Source organism: Salmo trutta, chromosome 13, assembly GCF_901001165.1.
Source record: "Salmo trutta chromosome 13, fSalTru1.1, whole genome shotgun sequence".
In the NCBI taxonomy this organism is placed as follows: domain Eukaryota; kingdom Metazoa; phylum Chordata; class Actinopteri; order Salmoniformes; family Salmonidae; genus Salmo; species Salmo trutta.
In genome coordinates, this window is record NC_042969.1 from 14,701,268 (window position 1) to 14,722,229 (window position 20,962).

At 46.2% G+C, this 20,962-nt stretch overlaps 1 long non-coding RNA gene across 1 annotated transcript in view; it reads left to right on the forward strand.

Moving 5' to 3' along the window:
* LOC115205275 (uncharacterized) overlaps positions 1 to 3,338 on the forward strand; it is a 49,232-nt gene extending 45,894 nt beyond the window's left edge. The window contains exon 3 of the long non-coding RNA XR_003880572.1: positions 3,197 to 3,338. This is a non-coding gene — a long non-coding RNA (uncharacterized LOC115205275). The remainder of the gene's footprint in view (positions 1 to 3,196) is intronic.
* Positions 3,339 to 20,962: the final 17,624 nt, after the last annotated feature.

Here is a 20,962-nt window from a genome sequence, read left to right on the forward strand (position 1 = left end):
ATATATTTTTTATTGTTACACAGCATCAGGGAGATTTGAACCAATAATCTTCTATTCTAGATCTATGGAATAAGTCCACTGAGCCACCAGTATGACACTAGCATGTCATGTTTTTTTCTGCATACAAAGCTGTTTATTTTAGTCTATTCAATCAAACCAAGTTGTATTGGTCACATACACATGGTTAGCAGATGTTAATGAGAGTGTAGCGAAATGCTTGTGCTTCTAGTTCCGACAGTGCAGTAATATGTAACAAGTAATCTAACAGTTCCCCAACAACTACCTAATACACACAAACCTACAGGGGTGAATGAGAATATGTGCATATAAGTATATGGATGAACGATGGCCGAGTAGCATAGGCAAGATGCAATAGATTATATAAAATACAGTATATACACATGTGATATGAGTAATGTAAGATATGTAAACATAATTAAAGTGCCATTGTTTAAAGTGACTAGTGATCCATTTATTAAAGTGTTCTGTGACTGGGTCTCATTGTAGGCAGCAGCCTCTCTGAGTTAGTGATTGCTGTTTAGCAGTCTGATGGCCTTGAGATAGAAGCTGTTTTTCAGTCTCTCTGTCCCAGCTTTGATGCACCCGTACTGACCTCGCCTTCTGGATGGTAGTGAGGTGAACAGGCAGTGGCTCGGGTGGTTGTTGTCCTTGATGATATTTTTGTCCTTCCTGTGATATCGGGTGATGTAGGTGTCATGGAGGGCAGGTAGTTTGCCCCCGGTGATGCGCTGTGATACAGCCTGACAGGTTGCTCTCGATTGTGCATCTGTAAAAGTCTGTCAGAGTTTTGGTGACAAGCCAAATTTCTTCAGCCTCCTGAGGATGAAGAGGTGCTGTTGCACCTTCTTCACCACACTATCTGTGTGGGTGGACCATTTCAGTTTGTCTGTGATGTGTACGCCAAGGAACTTACCACTTTCCACCTTCTCCACTGCTGTCCCTTCGATGTGGATAGGGGGGTGCTCCCTCTGCTGTTTCCTGAAGTCCACAATCATCTCCTTTGTTTTGTTGACGTTGAGTGAGAGGTTTTTTTCCTGACACCACACTCCGAGTGCCCTCACCTGTAGGTTGTCTCGTCGTCGTTGGTGATCAAGCCCACTACTCTTGTCGTCTGCAAACTTTATGATTGAGTCGTGGGTGAACAGGGAGTACAGGAGAGGGCTGAGCATCCACCCTTGTGGGGCCCCAGTGTTGAGGGTCAGCGAAGTGGAGATGTTGTTTCCTACCTTCACCACCTGGTGGCGGCCCTTCAGAAAGTCCAGGACCCAACCAGATCCCATTTCAAAGGAAACAATCAAGATTAAGATCAGGTGTGGCCAATTAGTGGGTGCTGCCAACATACTTAACAAGATAGAGGATAGAGAGAGTTTTGTTGATGCTGAGAACTGAATGTACATACTTTAAATAACATTATTACAACGTTGTCTGGACGTTATTAACGTTTTCGTCACATTCTGAGAATAGAATGTATGTTTTTAAATAACATTCTTAGAATGTTCTCTGAACTTTACTAAAGTATTCTTGTGTTTTTTATGTTCTTGGAACAATTTACGAACATGACTTTAAATAGAACCATGAGGAAACCTGTAGGAAACGTTTTGCTTAAGTACTGAAATTCCCACAGAACAAAGTTTTCTTAACGTTCTCTGAACTATTTGAAAACATCTCCCATGTCAAACCAGTTGGAGAACGTTCCTAGAACATTACCAAAATTGAAATTAAATGTAAGCGTGTTAGAACTTTTAGGAAACATTCTGTTAAATTAATGAAATACCAAGAAAATGTTTTTTTTGTAAAGTTACTTAAAACCTCTTAAGTGTAAAGTCCCCATATTTGTGGTCCCTATTAGATATCTTTTTTTTAAATTCAGTCTGGTATGAGAACGGTAGCCCCTATCTGCAAAAGCAGGGTGTCTGCAAAAAGCTGAGTGTCTTAGCTATTGATTGGTGCCTTCAGATCTTTCGTGTGTCTTACTACCATAGATGGGCATACGGATGTATAAGGGCCGATGACCTCATTTCAAGATGTCTGCTACCTACATTCCGGTTAGTGTTATGAAGAATAAACGAAATAAACACATACTACATTGATACACACCGAAAGCCGGGACTCCACAGATCACGAGGATATCTTATTTGTCTGCCTGTGTCCTACCGTTAATAATCACCAGCTCCGAGAGTCAAAATGTTTATTTTACACAACGTTTTCACCAAACAGCAAACATCTTACAAGGTAAGCTTCGATTTGGTCTGTGTTTGAGCTCCAGCTACATTTGGGGTATTCAATTAATCCTTAGGTTGGTAGGAACAAATCTAGCCCATCGCCTAGTGATTTTGCCCATCAAAAATATATGATGTTGCCTGCTTACACGCTGTAGGCATCCATTACACAGGGGATTGGCTACTATGCACCTTGACAGTCTTGTAGCCAATGAGATACGCTTTTCAGTGATATGCAGTTGACCTGGGTGGGACAAAGCAAGGCCTAGGACCTTTTATGCGTAATGTGAACTATTGCTTCCTGGCTCAGAGACTTGGAAATGTCCAGTGACCACACCTGACCCCACTTACTAAAACATCTGGCCATTTCTAGTTCTTAGGTCTATCAATCCCATTTTTTTCTGATATTGTTCACATGTTATGGAAGCCATCTGATGTGTTTCCAGCTCTAGTCATCAATAATCCACAAAATAAAAAAACAAAAAACGGTTATTTTGTGAGTGCTTGATCTTGTGTATTCTGAACTCCTATCTTTTGATCATTTCCTCACAATTTCCCAGATGTCGTCTTTCCAAATTTACCACGTTTTTTGCATGTCAGAATAATGTAATACCACATGAATAGCAGATAGTTTTGGGTATGTCTATTTAGGTGGAAATCTACATTTTGCCATTACATTTAAGAGGTTAAATGTGCTATGAATGTTCCAAAGCCAAATAACTAACCCTCACCATTCCCAGAAAGTTGTGGCAAGGTTGTATGCAAAATGACCATAGGACAACCAAGCTTTAAGAAACATATGGTTCTCAGAACATTATGTGCTAGCTGGGTCTTTTGGGTCTGTGGATAAGGCAATGATGTCTGCCTTTTGGATTGCATATTTTGTGCTTGCAAATATTTTTGGCATAAAACGTTGTGTTTATTACATTAAATTATCAGGATATTGTGTGATCTAGTCTGTTCACAGGTAGCCATGTAAACCCCATTGGAGATGTAGGTTTGAAGAGAAGCAGAGGAAATCCTCCACCCAACCCAGAGAAGCCCTCTCCAGGTCAGCAGCAACATTGGAGTACCCTACTACCTGACAGGTGGGTCTACAGGCCCATTCAGGCTTTGACAAGGGCTTTGGTCTACTTCCCTTTCTCACTCCCATACCAAATCTATGGTTGAGTCCATCTAAATTCCTGACAATCCAAAAACAGACTTACTCTCCTATGAAGAAATTCCATGTCCAATGGATTTGACCCCAACTCGATCTGACAGCATGATCCTATCATGGTGGTTTGGGGCTAGGGGAGCTCACGGTGGTTGAGTGGTGTTTGTGAGGCAGGACCAGGGGTAGGGGAGTTAGTTTTGGGAGTGTGGTGAGGTGCAGAGGCCATCACAGGCCTCAGTGAGCACAGCTGCAGTCCCACTGTCATTACTGCTCCTCTGGTGGCTGGGAAGAAAGGGGCTCCTTGCCGCATGGCTGCCCTCCCCCTGCTCGCCTGCCCACCCTGCGCCCAGGAAGGGTTGGTAGCACCAGGCGGCACCATTCACAGTTCACACTCTCTCTCTCTCGTGTGGCAGCAGGGAGGTATAGAGCGAGGGGGGTTAAAGGGAGAGAGTAAAGGAGGAGGGAAGGGGTGTAGGGGTGTGTTCCCTCTCATCTCCCCTTTTCCCCTCTGACCATTCAGTTTCACACCCTTCACCCCTCTCTCTCCCCTCAACCCTCTCCACTCTCTCCTTTTTAGCCCATGCACCTGCAGACCTTAAATCCAGCCCATAGAGCTGAAGGATTGGGGTCTTCTGAGGGTTAGAGGGGGACTCTATTAAACAGCACATTTCTAAGTGCTGCCTTTTGATATGGGCCAGTGTTATTAAATCAAATGTAATATATCACATGCGCCGAATACAACAGGTGTAGCCCTTGCAGTGAAATGCTTACTGTCACGTCCTGACCAGTATAATGGGTTATTTGTTATTGTAGTTTGGTCAGGACGTGGCAGGGGTGTGTTTGTTTAGAGTGTTTTGGGGTTTGTTGGGCTATGTTCTGTTTTAAGAGGGGTGTTTGTTTAGAGTGTTTCGGGGTTTGTTGGGTTATGTTCTAGTATGTCTATTTCTATGTGGTGTTTGTTGGGTTGACCTTCAATTGGAAGAAGCTACTCATAGTTGCTTCTAATTGAAGGTCCTATTTAAGAGGGGTGTTTTTCTATGGGATTTTGTGGGTAGTTGTTTCTTGTTTAGCTGTGTGCCTGACAAGACTGTTATCGTCGTTGTTTTTGTATACGTGTTTTGTTTCGGTTTTCCTTCTTTCAGCCTATTAAAGAAGATGAGTATACACATTCCTGCTGCGTTTTGGTCTAATCCTTACGACACCCGTGACACTTATTTACAAGCCCTTAACCAACAGTGCAGTTTTAAGGGAAAAAATTGAAATATAACAGATAATTAAGGAGCAACAATACAATAATAGTAGCGAGGCTGTATATAGGGGGTTCGGGTACAGAGTCAATGTGCGGGGGCACCGATTAGTCAAGGTAATTGAGGTAATATGTACATGTACAGTAGGTAGAGGAAAAGTGACTATGCATGGATAATAAAGAGAGAGTATCAGCAGCGTAAAAATGGGGGGTGGAGTGGGGACAATGCAAATAGTCCGGGTAGCCATTTGATTAACTGTTCAAGAGCCTTATGGCTTGGGGGTAGAAGCTGTTAAGAAGCCTTTTTGACCTAGACTTGGCACTCTGGTACTGCTTGCTGTGCTACCGCAGAGAGAACAGTCTATGACTAGGGTGTCTGGAGTCCTTGACAATTTTTTGAGCCTTCCTATGACACCGCCTGGTATGGAGGTCATGGATGGCAGGAAGCTTAGCCCAATTGATGTACTGGGCCGTACGCACTTCACGCGGTCGGAGGCCGAGCAGTTGCCATACCAGGCGGTGATGCAACCAGTCAGGATGCTCTCGATGGTGCAGCTGTAGAGGACCCATGCCAAATCTTTTCAGTCTCCTGAGGAATAGGTTTTGTTCTGCCCTCTTGATGACTGTCTTGGTGTGTTTGGACCATGATAGTTTGTTGGTGATGTGGACACCAAGGAACTTGAAGCTCTCAACTTGCTCCACTACAGCCCTGTCAATGAGAATGGGGGCGTGCTCGATCCTCCTTTTTCTGTAGTCCACAATTGTCTTGATCACGTTGATGGAGAGGTTGTTATCCTGGCACCACACTGCCAGGTCTCTAACCTCCCTATAGGCTGTCTCAAAGTTGTCAGTGATCAGGCCTACCACTGTTGTGTCATTGGACAATCTTAATGATGGTGTTGGAGTCATGCCTGGCCATGCAGTCGTGGGTAAACAGGGAATACAGGAAGGGCAGATGTGTTGTTACCAACCATTACCACCTAGGGGCGGCCCGTCAGGAAGTCCAGGATTCAGTTGCAGAGGGAGGTGTTTAGTTCCAGGGTCCTTAGCTTAGTGGTGAGTTTTGAAGGCACTATGTTGTTGAACAATGAGCTGTAGTCAATGAATAGCATTCTGACATAGGTGTTCATTTTGTCCAGGTGAGAAAGGGCAGTGTGGAGTGAAATAGATATGGCATCATCTGTAGATCTGTTGGGGCGGTTTGCAAATTGGAGTCGGTCTTCGGTCTTGGGATAATGGTTTTGATGTGAGCCATGACCAGCCTTTCAAAGCACTTCATGGCTACAGACGTGAGTGCAATGGGTCGGTAGTCATTTAGGCAGGTTATCTTAGTGTTCTTGGGCACAGGGACTATGATGGTCTGCTTGAAACATGTTGGTATTACAGACTCGGTCAGGGACAGGTTGAAAATGTCAGTGAAGACACTTGCCAGTTGGTCACTGCGTGCTCGGAGTACACGTCCTAGCAATCCGTCTGGCCATGCTTAAAGGTCTTACGGTTAAGGAAGACATTTAAGAGTATGTGTGATCACACAGTCGTCCAGAACAGCTGATGCTCTCATGCATGCTTCAGTGTTGCTTGCCTCGAAGCAAGCATAGAAGTTATTTAGCTCATCTGGTAGGCTCGTGTCACTGGGCAGCTAGCAGCTGTGCTTCCCTTAGTCCGTAGTAGTTTCCAAGCCCTGCCACATCCGACGAGCGTCGGAGCTGGTGTAGTATGGCTCGATCTTAGTCCTGTATTGATGCTTTGCCTGTTGGATGGTTCGTTGGAGGGCCTAGCGGGATTTCTTATAAGCGTCCGGGTTAGAGTCCCACTCCTTGAAGGCGGCAGCTCTACCCTTTAGCTCAGTGCGGATGTTGCCTGTAATCCATGGCTTCTGGTTGGGGTATGTACATACGGTCACTGTGGGGACGACATCATCAATGCGCTTATTGATGAAGCCAGTGACTGATGTGGTGTACTCCTCAATGATGAATCCCGGAACATATTCCAGTCTGTGTTAGCAAAACATTCCTGTAGCTTAGCATCTGCGTTTTCTGACCACTTCCTTATTGAGTGAGTCACTGGTACTTCCTGCTTTAGTTTTTGCTTGTAAGCAGGAATCAGGAGGATAGAGTTATGGTCACATTTGCCAAATGGAGGGCAAGGGAGAGCTTTGTACGCATCTCTGTGTGTGGACTAAAGGTAGTTAACCTGTTATGGATAGGGGGCAGTATTTTCACGGCCGGATAAAAAACGTACCCGATTTAATCTGATTACTACTCCTGCCCAGAAACTAGAATATGCATATAATTATTAGCTTTGGATAGAAAACACTCCAAAGTTTCTAAAACTGTTTGAATGGTGTCTGTGAGTATAACAGAACTCATTTGGCAGGCCAAAACCTGAGAAGATGACTTACAGGAAGTGCCCTCTCTGACCATTTCTTGGCCTTCTACACTCTCTTTATTGAAAACTGCGGATCTCTGCTGTAACGTGACACTTCCTACGGCTCCCATAGGCTCTCAGAAGGCGGCAGAATGGTGAATGATGACTCTGCAGGCCCAGGCTGAAAAACAGTAGCGCATTTGGATAGTGGTCGATCTGAGAACAATGAGACTGAGGCGCGTGCACGAGCCGACACCATGTTTTTATTTTTTCGTCTTTGAACGAAAACAGGGTTTCCCGGTCGGAATATTATCGCTTTTTTACGAGAAAAATCGCATAAAATGTATTTTAAACAGCGGTTGACATGCTTCGAAGTACGGTAATGGACTATTTAGAATTTTTTTGTCACGAAACGCGTCAGGCGCGTAACCCTTCGTCACCCTTCGGATAGTGTCTTGAACGCACAACAAAACGCCGCTATTTGGATATAACTATGGATTATTTTGAACCAAACCAACATTTGTTATTGAAGTAGAAGTCCTGGGAGTGCATTCTGACTAAGAACAGCAAAGGTAATCCAATTTTTCTTATAGTAAATCTGAGTTTGGTGAGTACCAAACTTGGTGGGTGTCAAAATAGCTATCCTGTGATAGCCGGGCTATCTACTCAGAATATTGCAAAATGTGCTTTCACCGAAAAGCTATTTTAAAATCGGACATAGTGATTGCATAAAGGAGTTCTGTATCTATAATTCTTAAAATAATTGTTTTGTTTTTTGTGAACGTTTATCGTGAGTAATTTAGTAAATTCACCGGAAGTGTTCGGTGGGAATGCTAGTTCTGAACGTCACATGCTAATGTAAAAAGCTGGATTTTGATATAAATATGAACTTGATTGAACAAAACATGCATGTATTGTATAACATAATGTCCTAGGAGTGTCATCTAATGAAGATCATCAAAGGTTAGTGCTGCATTTAGCAGTGGTTTTGGTTTTTGTGACATTATATGCTAGCTTGAAAAATGGGTGTCTGATTATTTCTGTCTGGGTACTCTCCTGACATAATCTAATGTTTTGCTTTCGTTGTAAAGCCTTTTTGAAATCGGACAGTGTGGTTAGATAAAGGAGAGTCTTGTCTTTAAAATGGTGTAAAATAGTCATATGTTTGAAAAATTGAAGTTTTCGGATTTTCAAGGAATTTGTAATTCGCGCCACGCCCTATCATTGGATATTGGAGCGGTGTTCCGCTAGCGGAACATCTAGATCTAAGAGGTTATGAGTTTTTTTCCCCTCTGGTTGCACATTTAACATGCTGGTAGAAATGAGGTAAAATGGATTTAAGTTTCCCTGTATTGAAGTCCCTGGCCACTAGGAGCGCCACATTTTCCTGTTTGCTTATTGCCCTATACAGCTCGTTGGGTGCCGTCTTAGTGCCAGCAATGGTTTGTGTAGACAGCTGCAAATAGACAGCTACGAAAAATATAGATGAACATTTTCTTGGTAAATAGTGTGGTCTACAGCTTATCATGAGATACTCTACCTCAGGCGAGCAAAACCTTGAGACATCCTTAATATTAGATTTCATGCACCAGTTGTTGTTTACAAATATACATAGACCGCCACCCCTTGTCTTACCGGAGGCAGCTGTTCTATTTTGCCGATGGACCGAAAACCCCGCCAACTGTATGTAATCCATGTCATAGTTCAGCCACGACTCAGGTGAAACATAAGATATTACAGTTTTTATTGTCCCATTGGTAGGATATCCTTGATCGGAGCTCATCCATTTTGGTATCCAATGATTGTACGTTGGCTAATAGGACTGATGGTAGAGGGGGTAAGACAATGGGTGGCGGTCTGTGTATATATCACATTATGTAGACGGGATGTAATGTCCTTTGACAGAGAGGGAAGGAGTTTAGAGGATTTATACGGCAGGTCTTTAAAGCTGTCCCATAACGTAACCTTTTTGGGTTTGTGTCAATACTAATCTATATGAAGGGACAGCTAACACCCGATTAACCCTAAACATGCCTGTCCTCTATACAATCTGGTGCTGCAGCTCAGCTCAGCTTAGTGAATACTACAGTAACCTCATCAGATATGTAGGTAGAACAGGTGTGTCGAACAGAGGACCGTATACGGTAACCACAGGGTAACCAGTCTAATCACATGGATCATATACGTTGTGCTTTGTTTCCTTAATAAACCTTTTGTTTTGGAGTTCAGCCTCACAACTTCAACACATGTAGATCATATCAAGCCATGATGTTCCCTAAAATCGTCGTAGCAGCGTCGCTCTACGTCTATTCCCCACCTGTTGTAACGTTATGTTCAGTCATGTAGAACTGCTCGCTCACTCCCCATGCACGCCAGACCCCCCACACTACAATACAGCTATTTGGAAGAAGGAGAAAAAAGTATTCTCTTTGAAAGAAAAACCACAAAGGCTGATGAAATCACTCTATACGGCCTTAATTCTGCCATTAGGCGAGCGGCAATGAGAGACAGCGAGAGGCAGTGCTAAGGCAATTGGCTGGGCCTCTGCTCTATATTCACAGGCCCAGGATGAGGCTGGGGGACCTGCTGAGAAAATAGTGTCGTAATCAGGAGCCACATGTTCTGCCTGATCAGGTACGCTGGCCCCCACTCCTCTCTCTCCCTCTCTCCCCTCCTTCTCCCTTCCTCTCCTCCCCGCCCGTGACTCCCTTCCCTCTCCCTGGCCAGTAAGGAGATCCTAATGAGAGTTTGGATGTACTGAGCTCCTCGTATGTGAGGAACTTGGCAGGAGGGAGGAGAGACGAGGCCTGAGGTGGGGGTGGGAACGAGAGGTAGAGAGTTTGGGAGATGGGGGGAGGGGGGGGGGGTTTGTTCAGACATTTCATTATTCAGGTTGGCTGAACTAAATTCTAAACCCATAAAATTCGTATCCCCTCTGGTTTCCATTTGCATATATTTTGCCCCCCCCCCGACCTCCCAATTCCCCTTTTTTCCTCAGAAAGTGAAAGAGATGGCGAAGCAACCAGGCCTGTCTAGGCTTTAAGATGTCACCATGGTGTGAAATATGGGTGAACAAGCAGGGGCTTTGAAACTCCAACGGACCCCCCTTAGCTCTTTTTACACACACACATTCATACCTCTATACCCCTGTCCTACCTATACCAGAGAAGCCACCTAACTCTTCGTAATGCTAATTTTGCAACTTTTTCTCAAACTTACAATTGCTCATTTTCAACATTCAATATATATAAAAAATAAAATCACACACTGCAGGCTATAATAAATATAAAAAATATGGTTTGTAGTTTTTACACAATGACATATGCTGAAAAATATTTGTTTAAATCACAATTGAACAAGTGTTTGTGATAGGGAAACAGACATTACATCGAGTTAAACCTACAAGAACAATACCCCAGGGAAATATTTGATAAAAACGTCTAAAGTCCATTTTAATTGTCCCAATTTACACTCACATTGGTGAAAGTTGGGATTAATTTTCAGACAGAAATGTTTGAAGCCAGGTCCTAACATTCAATTTGGGATGTGTGCCCAACTGTGTATATATGATGAAGAGAACACACAGGTAGATGGGGTGGGCACATGTTCTGTCTGAGAAGCTAGTTGGCTAAAACAACAACACACACCCATGCAGATAGCCAGCCATGGGAGACACCTGTTTGTTTGACTAGCTGAGTTGAGCTTTTTGTTTTGGACTGTGCCGTGCTCTGGTCCAATGCCACTTTTTTTATGGCCCATATGTGTGGAACTGTGGATGGGGCATGGGGGCTGAAGTTGGATGGTGATGGTAGTGAGAGGTGACGAGGGGGCATTTAGTCACATGGGATTTGCTTCTGCTGTCACCCCCCGTCCCCCCTGCAGGAGCCCCACTGCCTCCCACACGCCTCCCTCGGCCCGCTCCCCGGTGCTCAGGCAGAATGCAGCGTCAGGAGGCTGAGCACTGAGCAGCCATTGTGTGTGCTAACCAAAGCGGAATGGCCGGGTGACAAAAGGGGGAGGAGTGGACTCAGGGCGCACAAAGCCAGGGGGAGGAGAGGAGAGGGGTGGTAGAGGAATAGGAGGAGGGGTGGCGGGATGGGGTGCGTATGGCTGGGGGCTAAATAGATCCAGTCAGCCCCAAATACTCCATGCACCCCCAAAACTCCCGACAACCCCTCTCCCCCTCTGTACCCCTCTCTTCCCCACTCCGTCCTCCTGGGATGTATGTGGGCTGGGGGAAAATACAACAACTGAAACTGCAAACTCACTGTTGATTTTACTTTCATGAATCCTGTCTTCAAACTGGCCAAAATACGTAGATAGTAAGTATCAGTAGTCATCATTGACCTAAATCCCTATCAAGCTGGCCTGTGAGCATTCTGTCTCTCTGTCTAACTAACAGGTGTTGCTGACATCCTAAAATAAACACAAAATACTTGCGGCTCAGTTCACAAACTTTCAACATATACTGTACGTTTGGAATGAAACGGTGAGACAGATAATCTCATTCATATTTGAGGTCCAATTAGACATCTGAAATTGACATTTTATTTGAGGAACTTGTTCTATATCCTCTTTTTTCAACTTCCCCAATACAGTCATGTCAGTGATTGATTGCTGAGGGCCCTGTGGTGTTTGAGAGAGAGAGAGAGAGAGAGGAGAGAGAGAAATAGAAAGAGAGGGAGGAATCTGTGTAGCATTACCACTCTAAACCAACCGCTAACCCTTCATAGAGAAGACCTGATTGAAGAGACCACTCTAAACCAACCGCTAACCCTTCATAGAGAAGACCTGAGTGAAGAGACCACTCTAAACCAACCGCTAACCCTTCATAGAGAAGACCTGAGTGAAGAGACCACTCTAAACCAACCGCTAACCCTTCATAGAGAAGACCTGAGTGAAGAGACCACTCTAAACCAACCGCTAACCCTTCATAGAGAAGACCTGAGTGAAGAGACCACTCTAAACCATCCACTAATCAGTGGCTAGGTATCAATACATCAAACACATGGTTTCCATTTATTTGATGCCTTTCCATTTGCTCCGTTCCAGCCATTATTATGAGCTGTCCTCCCCTCAGCAGCCTCCTGTAAACAACAGCTGGTGCACGATATCAAAGGAAGTCTCGAGCTACTGCTCGCCTGAGGTCGAGTTCTCATGATAAGCTGCAGACCACACTACCTACCGAGAGAGTTTTCATCTATATTCTTTGTAGCTGTTTACATACCACCACAGTCAGAGGCTGGCACTGAGATAGCATTGAATGCGCTGTATTACGCCACAAGCAAACAAGAAAACGCTAACCCAGAGGCGGTGCTCCTAGTAGCCGGGACTTTAATGCAGGGAAACTTAAATCAGTTTTACCTCATTCTATCAACATGTTAAATGTGCAACCAGAGGGAAAATAACTCTGGACCACCTATACTCCACACACAGAGATGCATACAAAGCTCTACCTCGCACTCCATTTGGCAAATCTGACCATAATTCTATCGTCCTGATTCCTGCTTACAAGCAAAAATTTTAACAGGAAGCACCAGTGACTAGATCAATAAAAAAGTGGTCAGATGAAGCAGATGCTAAACTACAGGATTGTTTTGCTAGCACAGACTGGAATATGTTCCGGGATTCCTCCAATGGCATTGAGGAGTACACCACATCTGTCATTGGCTTCATCAATAAGTGCATCGATGATGTCGTCCCCACAGAGACCATACGTGCATACCCCAACCAGAAACCATGGATTACAGACAGCATCAGCACTGAGCTAAATGCTAGAGCTGCTGCGTTCAAGGAGCGGGACTCTAACCCGGGAGCTTATAAGAAATCCCGCTATGCCCTCCAACGAACCATCAAACAGGCAATGCGTCAATACAGGACTAAGATCAAGTCATACTACACCGGCTCTGATGCTTGTTGGATGTGGCAGGGCCAGTAAACATCACAGACTACAAAGGGAAGCACAGCTGAGAGCTGCCCAGTGACAAGAGCCTACCGGACGAGCTAAACTACTTCTATGCTTGAAGGCAAATAACACTGAAACATGCATGAGAGCACCAGCTGTACCAGAAGACTGTGTGATCACGCTCTCCGCAGCCAATGTGAGTAAGACCTTTAGACAGGTCAACATTCACAATGCCGCAGGGCCAGACGGATTACCAGGACGTGTACTGCGAGCATGCGCTGACCAACTAGCAAGTGTCTTCAATGACATTTTCAACCTGTCCCTGACCGAGTCTGTAATACCAACATGTTTCAAGCAGACCATCATAGTCCCTGTGCCCAAGAACACTAAGATAACCTGCCTAAATAACTACCGACCCATAGCACTCACGTCTTTAGCCATGAAGTGCTTTGAAATGCTGGTGATGGCTCACATCAACACCATCATCCCAGAAACCCTAGGCCCAGTCCAATTTGCATGCCACCCCAACAGATCCACAGATGATGCAGTCTCTATTGCGCTCCACACTGCCCTTTCCCACCTGGACAAAATGAACACCTATGTGAGAATGCTATTCATTGACTAAAGCTTAGTGTTCAACACCATAGTGCCCTCAAAGCTCATCAATAAGCTAAGGACCCTGGGACTTAACACCTCCCTCTGCAACTGAATCCTGAACTTCCTGACGGGCCGCCCCCAGGTGGTAATGGTAGGTAACAACACATCTGCCATGCTGATCCTCAACACGGTGGCCCCTCAGGGGTGTGTGCTCAGCCCCCTCCTGTACTCCCTGTTCACTCATGACTGCACGGCCAGGCACGACTCCAACACCATCATTAATTTTGCCGATGACACAACAGTGGTAGGCCTGATCACTGACAACAACGAGACAGCCTATACGGAGGAGGTCAGAGACCTGGCCGTGTGGTGCCAGGACAACAACCCCTCCCTCAACGTGATCAAGACAAAGGAGATGATTGTGGACTACAGGAAAAAGAGGACCGAGCACACCCCCATTCTCATTGACGGGGCTGTAGTGGAGCAGGTTGAGAGCTTCAAGTTCCTTGGTGTCCACACCAATAAACTAACATGGTCCAAGCACACCATGACAGTCTTGAAGAGCGCACGACAAAACCCATTCCCCCTCAGGAGACTGAAAAGAATTGGCATGGGTCCTCAGATCCTCAAAAGGTTCAACATCTGCACCATCAAGACCATCCTGACTGGTTGCATCACTGCCTGGCATGGCAACTGCTCGGCCTCCGACCACAAGGCACTACAGAGGGTAGTGCGAACGGCCCAGTACATCACTGGGGCCAAGCTTCCTGCCATCCAGACCGCTATACCAGGCGGTGTCAGAGAAAGGCAACCGCACGGCAAGTGGTACCGGAGCGCCAAGTCTAGGTCCAAGAGGCTTCTAAACAGTTTCTACCCCCAAGCTATAAGACTCCTGAACATCTAGTCAAATGGCTACCCAGACTATTCGCATTGCCCCCCCCCCCCCCCCCCAACACACCACTGCCACTCTCTGTTATTATCTACGCATAGTCACTTTAATTAAATCTACCATCATGTACATACTACCTCAACTAACCGGTGTCCCCGCACATTGACTCTGTACCGGCACCACACTCTATATATTGTTATTTTTTCCTGTTCTTCTTTAATTACTTGTTACTTTTTTATCTCTTATCCTTATCCATATTTTTTTAAACTGCACTGTTGGTTAGGGGCTCGTAAGTAAGCATTTCACTGTAAGATCTACACCTGTTGTATTCGGAGCATGTGACTAATACAATTTGACTAATACAGACTGCTTTCAGATCCCCGGCTCAGACACCCACAGAGCTGCTACTGAGCGCCGGCGTGGACCGCCACTAGGGAGCGATGCTGTGAAGTGGACTTCTGATTCCCGTCTTTAAATCCCCCACAGAAACACAAATTAAACAAAATCAGATCTAATGAACAAAAAATAATAAGATATATTGTGGAGCACATCCACTCCAAACAGAATTCTAATAGTAGTATCACTCTCTGGTCTACGCCAATGGGATTTAGCCTGTTTGGCTTCAACTAGATACTGGATCTCTCCTTCTGTCCCAAACTGACTGTGGGGACAGCCAGCCAGTGAGATGTCTGCATTAGATACATGTCTTTGTGTTGCCATGGAGGTAACCTCCAGATGGCCTCCAGTCACGGATGTCCCCTGGCCCACCCCTTGGCTGGTCACCAAACCCACAAAGGGCCACAGGGCCATTTTGAAGAGGCCTCTCTTGCTCGTCGGGCCCTTCCTTGTCCCCTCTAACGCAAGGTGGACTCAGGAACATCAAAGGGAAGCTCTATAGAAACTCCCCTCTCGATCCTGACCCCCCCCATCCCCCCTCCTCCCTCTCACCTCCCCTCATATACACACTTACCATTTGAAAACCCTCTTCATTCCTGCGGACCTCACCCTTTTCACATCTATTTACAAACCCCACTGTAGGGCCCAATGGCAGTGTCCCTTTTGTCTGGTTGTTAGCAACCAGGTTAGGAAGTAGCTTGCTGGGTTGTTTTACGGTATCTTTTGTGATGTTGAACTAGAGGGTCAAACTCATCGAAAGCCCTCAGGGCCACGTATAGGTCATATAACAGTAGTGAACTGGTAGGGTCAACCCAGGAAATCCACAACACACTTTCTTTACCACCACTCCTACAAGGTGTGTTTTGCCCAGAGCTAGTACATTTGTGTCTCTGGACAGTACAGGTTGTCTTGGCCCTACCTCACCTCCAGTAGTGCAGTCAGAGCCCTCTCCATCAGAACCATGTCCCTGCCAGCCATTATCCATGCAGCCTGTAAATCGGCCCGCAATCAGGGCCCCGTGGCTCCTGGAGCCCTCACCTCACCACTCCAGATGATTCCCCTGGCTGATTGGGTTAACTGGACTCCTGTCTGTGGAGGCATTAGCATGGATTGTTTTCTGGATGGCACACTGATGGAGCTGTATTAGTATTCACACCTCACCTCACCTCACCTCTGCTGAGCCCCTGGGCTTCAGGAGGGGAGTCCTCACAAGTGGTTCGACTGGAACCGAATGGTCTCCAGACTAGCGGGTTGGTCTACTGGAGACTGGTCCGTCTGGGTTTAGATTTCTTTAGATAAGAGACATTTCTGTTGTTTACAGTTCTGTCTTGTCAAATGGGTTGTGACTGAACACAGTAAGAAGCTCACTCCCCAACTCTGTGTCTCACCCATGAGGGCTCCATAGGTACTCTGCAGCAATCAGAGACTGACCCATGGCTGGTGTCTTACCGTGATGCCTACGGAGAAGGTCTGATGTGCTCTGTGTCTGTGGTTTTAGATAGGTAGGGATGAGAAAATGGGTTTGTGAGTGGCGACATCATCAAGCTTTCATATGAGTGAGTGAATTGAGTTGGTTTCTGTTTGTGAGACTGTGAATCTGTGAGACAGAGAAAGAATTAGAGAGCGAGTGGTTGAGTGAGTGTGTTTGGTTTGTGATTAGCAGCCCCCCCCCCCCCCCCCACACACACACAAACGCTCGCACACACACACATACACCCACATCTCAACCTCTCTCTCTGGCTGAGTTATGCCCGGAGACAACCATTGTCTCGAGCCTTGTGGAATCCTGGTGACATCACAGTTGTCCAGGCTCTAGTGCGCTTAGTGACCACTCAGCTCTGGACAGGCCTGATGTCTGGCTCCACACAAACAGAGAGAGAGCGAGAGAAAGAGAGAGACAGAGGGAGGGAGTGGAGAGATGAAAGAGTTGGGTCAGTGGAGAGAGAGGGGGTGGGAGGGGGGACAGAGAGGGGGTTGAGTGAGAGCAGTTGGGGAGGGGGGAAAGAGAGAGAGGGATAGGGAGAGATTTGGGGTATTGTGGGGAGAGAGAGGAGAGTCAGGGGGAGAGGGGGGCCGTGTGGAGTGTTTTGGGTTCTTATAGTTAGCCAAATCAACCCACAATGTACAAACATCCAGCAGACCTGTCTCCCACGTGGGAAACACCAAAAGCTGTACATAGAGCAGAACGAAAAAAGTGCCAAACTTCCTGTATTTAGAACCACATTACCTCATTCAGACTAGGGGGTAGATTCAATCTGTAGCGCTGAAGATCTGCCCTATACCCCAATATAAATGTATAGGTCATTTCTGATTGAGCTGACATATGCAGTCTTTACTGTGAATGCGGTTAAGGCTGCATTAAATTGCGCTTGAATAATTGAATAAACCACATTTTATACTATGTAGAAATATCTAATGCTATAAGACATATCTGGTTAATCAATGACGGGAAACTAGAAAGGAAGCTGGTTGCATTTGCAACCTGACCCTAGAAACAGAGGAGATACTCAAAGAATATAATTTACTGTCAGATATAGGAATCAGACACAGATCCTCTCTAGGAATTACTCTGTCTGTCTGTCTGTCTTCCTGTGTGTGTGTGTGTGTGTGTGTGTGTGTGTGTGTGTGTGTGTGTGTGTGTGTGTGTGTGTGTGTGTGTGTGTGTGTGTGTGTGTGTGTGTGTGTGTGTGTGTGTGTGTGTGTGTGTGTGTGTGTGTGTGTGTGTGTGAGAGAGAGAGACACGGAGAGAGAGGCGGAGTGAGAGGCGGAGTGAGGTGTGTGTGTGTGTGTGTGTGTGTGTGTGTGTGTGTGTGTGTGTGAGAGAGAGAGACACGGAGAGAGAGGCGGAGTGAGGTGTGTGTGTGTGTGTGTGTGTGTGTGTGTGTGTGTGTGTGTGTGTGTGTGTGTGTGTGAGAGAGAGAGACACGGAGAGAGAGGCGGAGTGAGGTGTGTGTGTGTGTGTGTGTGTGTGTGTGTGTGTGTGTGTGTGTGTGTGTGTGTGTGTGTGAGAGAGAGAGAGACACGGAGAGAGAGGCGGAGTGAGAGGCGGAGTGAGGTGTGTGTGTGTGTGTGTGTGTGTGTGTGTGTGTGTGTGTGTGTGAGAGAGAGAGAGAGAGACGGAGAGAGAGGCGGAGTGAGAGTGAGAGAACGAGAGACAGAGAGAAAGAGATGGAGCGAGAGAGAGCAGAAATGGGCCTCCGGTGTAATCTTGCGCTATGTGTCTGAGCTGGTCTTTCTTTCCGCTTGTTAGGACTGTCTCTGTTAGTAATCATGATAAAGTTTACTGTCTGTCTCTCTACGTGTCACAGAGTTGTAGAGAGGGTCAGAATGTTCAGCAAAAGAGTGGAGCATGTTAATCATTTTGTGGTTATGTGGATGCTGCTATATTTGTATGTGCTAGTGAGCGGTGTGTGGGTATCTGAGTGTGTGTGCATGTGCGTGCGTGTGTGTGTAGGCGTGTGTTTATTTCAATGTGTGTGTATGCTTTTTGCTGTGTGTGTGTTTATTTTGCTGTGTGTATGTGTTTTGCTGTGTGCGTAAGATTGTGTGTGTGTATTGTGGGGCAGGGGGTGGTGGTGGGGGGATGCCAGCTCCCAGGAAGCTCAGGGCTATAGAAACCTGAGCCAGCAACTCCTGAGACAATGAGAGAAACACGTGAGGTTCTGGCACATAGTGGCTTGGATTACCTACCTGTCCTGCCTCACTGGGCCCCACTCTGCCTGCCTGCCTGCCTCCTGCCTGCCTGCCTGCCTGCCTGCCTGCCTGCCTGCCTGCCTGCCTGCCTGCCTCCTGCCTGCCTGCCTGCCTGCCTGCCTGCCTGCCTGCCTGCCTGCCTGCCCTCCTCGCTCACTGAACTTTTGGCCCTGGGAGCATAGTTGCCCAGCTCCCTGTTAACTCCCTGAACCGCTCTATCTCCCTCCCTCTTTTCCCTCTTTCCTTCTCTCCCTCTCTCATTTACTCCCTCTATTTTCATACTTTCCTTCATTACATCCCTCTATTATCTCCCCAACGCTTCCTCTACCCTGTCATCTCCCTTTTTCTATTTCTGCCCCTCCTCGTTTCCTCTTTCTCTCACTCGTTTTCCATCGTCCACTCTCTTACACCCCCCCATCTCTCTGTCTGTCTGTCTCTCTCTCTGTTTTTCTCTCTGTCATCCCCTCTCTCGCTCTCTGTCTCTCTTTGTCTTGCTCTCTCTCTCTCTCTGTCTCTCTGCCCCCCTCTCTCTGTCTCTCTCTGTCTCTCTCTGTCTTTCTCTGTCTCTCCCAATCCTGCTCCTCAGGCTGACTGGTGCTCCAGACAAAGGGTGTCCCCTACCATCCATCCATCTATAGGCCACAGGTGAGCTCTCTTATACCGGGCAAACCAGACTTTCAAGTCTCCCACACTAACATACACATACATATTGGGCTGGGCTCCTCTCACCTGTGCAAATAGAATTGGCTAGGGTGAGAGAAAGAAAGAGAGAGCGAGAAGGTGAGAGACAAAAAGAGAGGTGGGTGACAGACAGAGAGAGGGAAAAGAGAGAGAAGGAAAGAAAAAGATAGTCAAATGAAGAAGTCTGCCTGCCATGTTACTCAGAATCCCACATAGCTGAGCAAACCCCCAGCAGCACAACACTTCACCTGGGCTCTCCTCCACCTTTCACTCCTTTGTTTTTGCTCTTAACCAACTCTCCCTCTCTTTCTAATGCTGGCCGTACAGCCATAGGGGTGTAGGTTCCACAGTTGAAATGAAGAATATCAAATAGAAAAGGACAAAAGGAAGGCAGAAAGAGTGAAAACGTCACATCTGTCTTTCTCTCTCGCGCGCTCTCTCTCTCTCTGTCGTGCACTCGCTCTCTCTCTCGTGCTCTCTCGCTCTCTCTCGCTCTCTCTCTCTCTCTTTCGCGGTCTCTCTCTTTCGTGCTCTCTCACTCACGCTCTCTCTCTCGCGCTCTCTCTCGCACGCTCTCTCTCTCTCGCGCTCTCTCTCGCACGCTTTCTCTCTCGCGCTCTCCCTCTCTGTCTCTGTCTCTCTTCCTCTGTCTGTCTCTTTTCCTCTCTCTGTCTCTGTCTGTCTGTCTCTCTGTCTCTCTCTCTCTCCCTCTGTCTGTCTGTCTTTCTCTGTCTCTCTCTCTCTGTCTGCAGGTTGGGACCTGAAAGACGTGCCAGACCCTCTGCCAAACGTCGTCCTCCACCTCGCCCTGCAGACATTGGTATATACACACGCAAAACACACACACGCACATGAAACACACACACAACATGAAACATACTAATCTTCCTCATTAACACACATAGTTTCCCAATTACACCCATCTGTGCATGCTTGCAAACACACACATACACACACTCTTTCGACATCATTCACTCATTCACATCCATACCCATGTAAACACCTTTACTCCTTCACAGTCAATCTCCCTCACACACACAAACAAACTGTTTTTCATGGTTTGGGCTAGACCCCTTAGTTCCAGTGAAGGGAAATATTAACGCTACAGTATACAATTACATTCTAGACTATTCCGTGCTTCCAACTTTGTTGCAACAGTTTGGTGAAGGCTCTTCCCTGTTTCAGCATGACAATGCCTCCATGCACAAAGCGAAGTCCATCGAGAAATGGTTTGTCGAGATCTGTGTGGAAGAACTTGACTGGCCTGCACAGAGCCCTGACCTCAACCCTATCAAACACCCTTGGGATGTGTTGGAACACCGACTGCGAGCCAGGCCTAATTGCCCAACATCAGTGCCCTACCTCACTAATGCTCTTGTGGCTGAATGGAAGCAAGTCCCTGCAGCAATGTTCCAACATCTAGTGGAAAGCCTTCCCAGAAGAGTGGAGGCTGTTATAGCAGCAAAGGGTGGACCAACTCCATATTAATGCCCATGATTTTTGAATGAGATGTTCAACGAGCAGGCGTCCACATACGTTTGGTCATGTAGTGTGTATATATATATCATTAGGCTGTATGTATTTTTAGATATAGGCCAATTGTAAATGTATTTTATTGTAATAAAATCAAATATTGTTGATCACATACACATGGTTAGCAGATGTTAATGCGAGTGTAGCAAAATGCTTGTGCTTCTAGTCCCGACAGTGCAGTAATATCTAACAAGTAATCAAACAATTCCCCAACAACTACCTAATACACACAAACCTAAAGGGGTGAATGAGAATATGT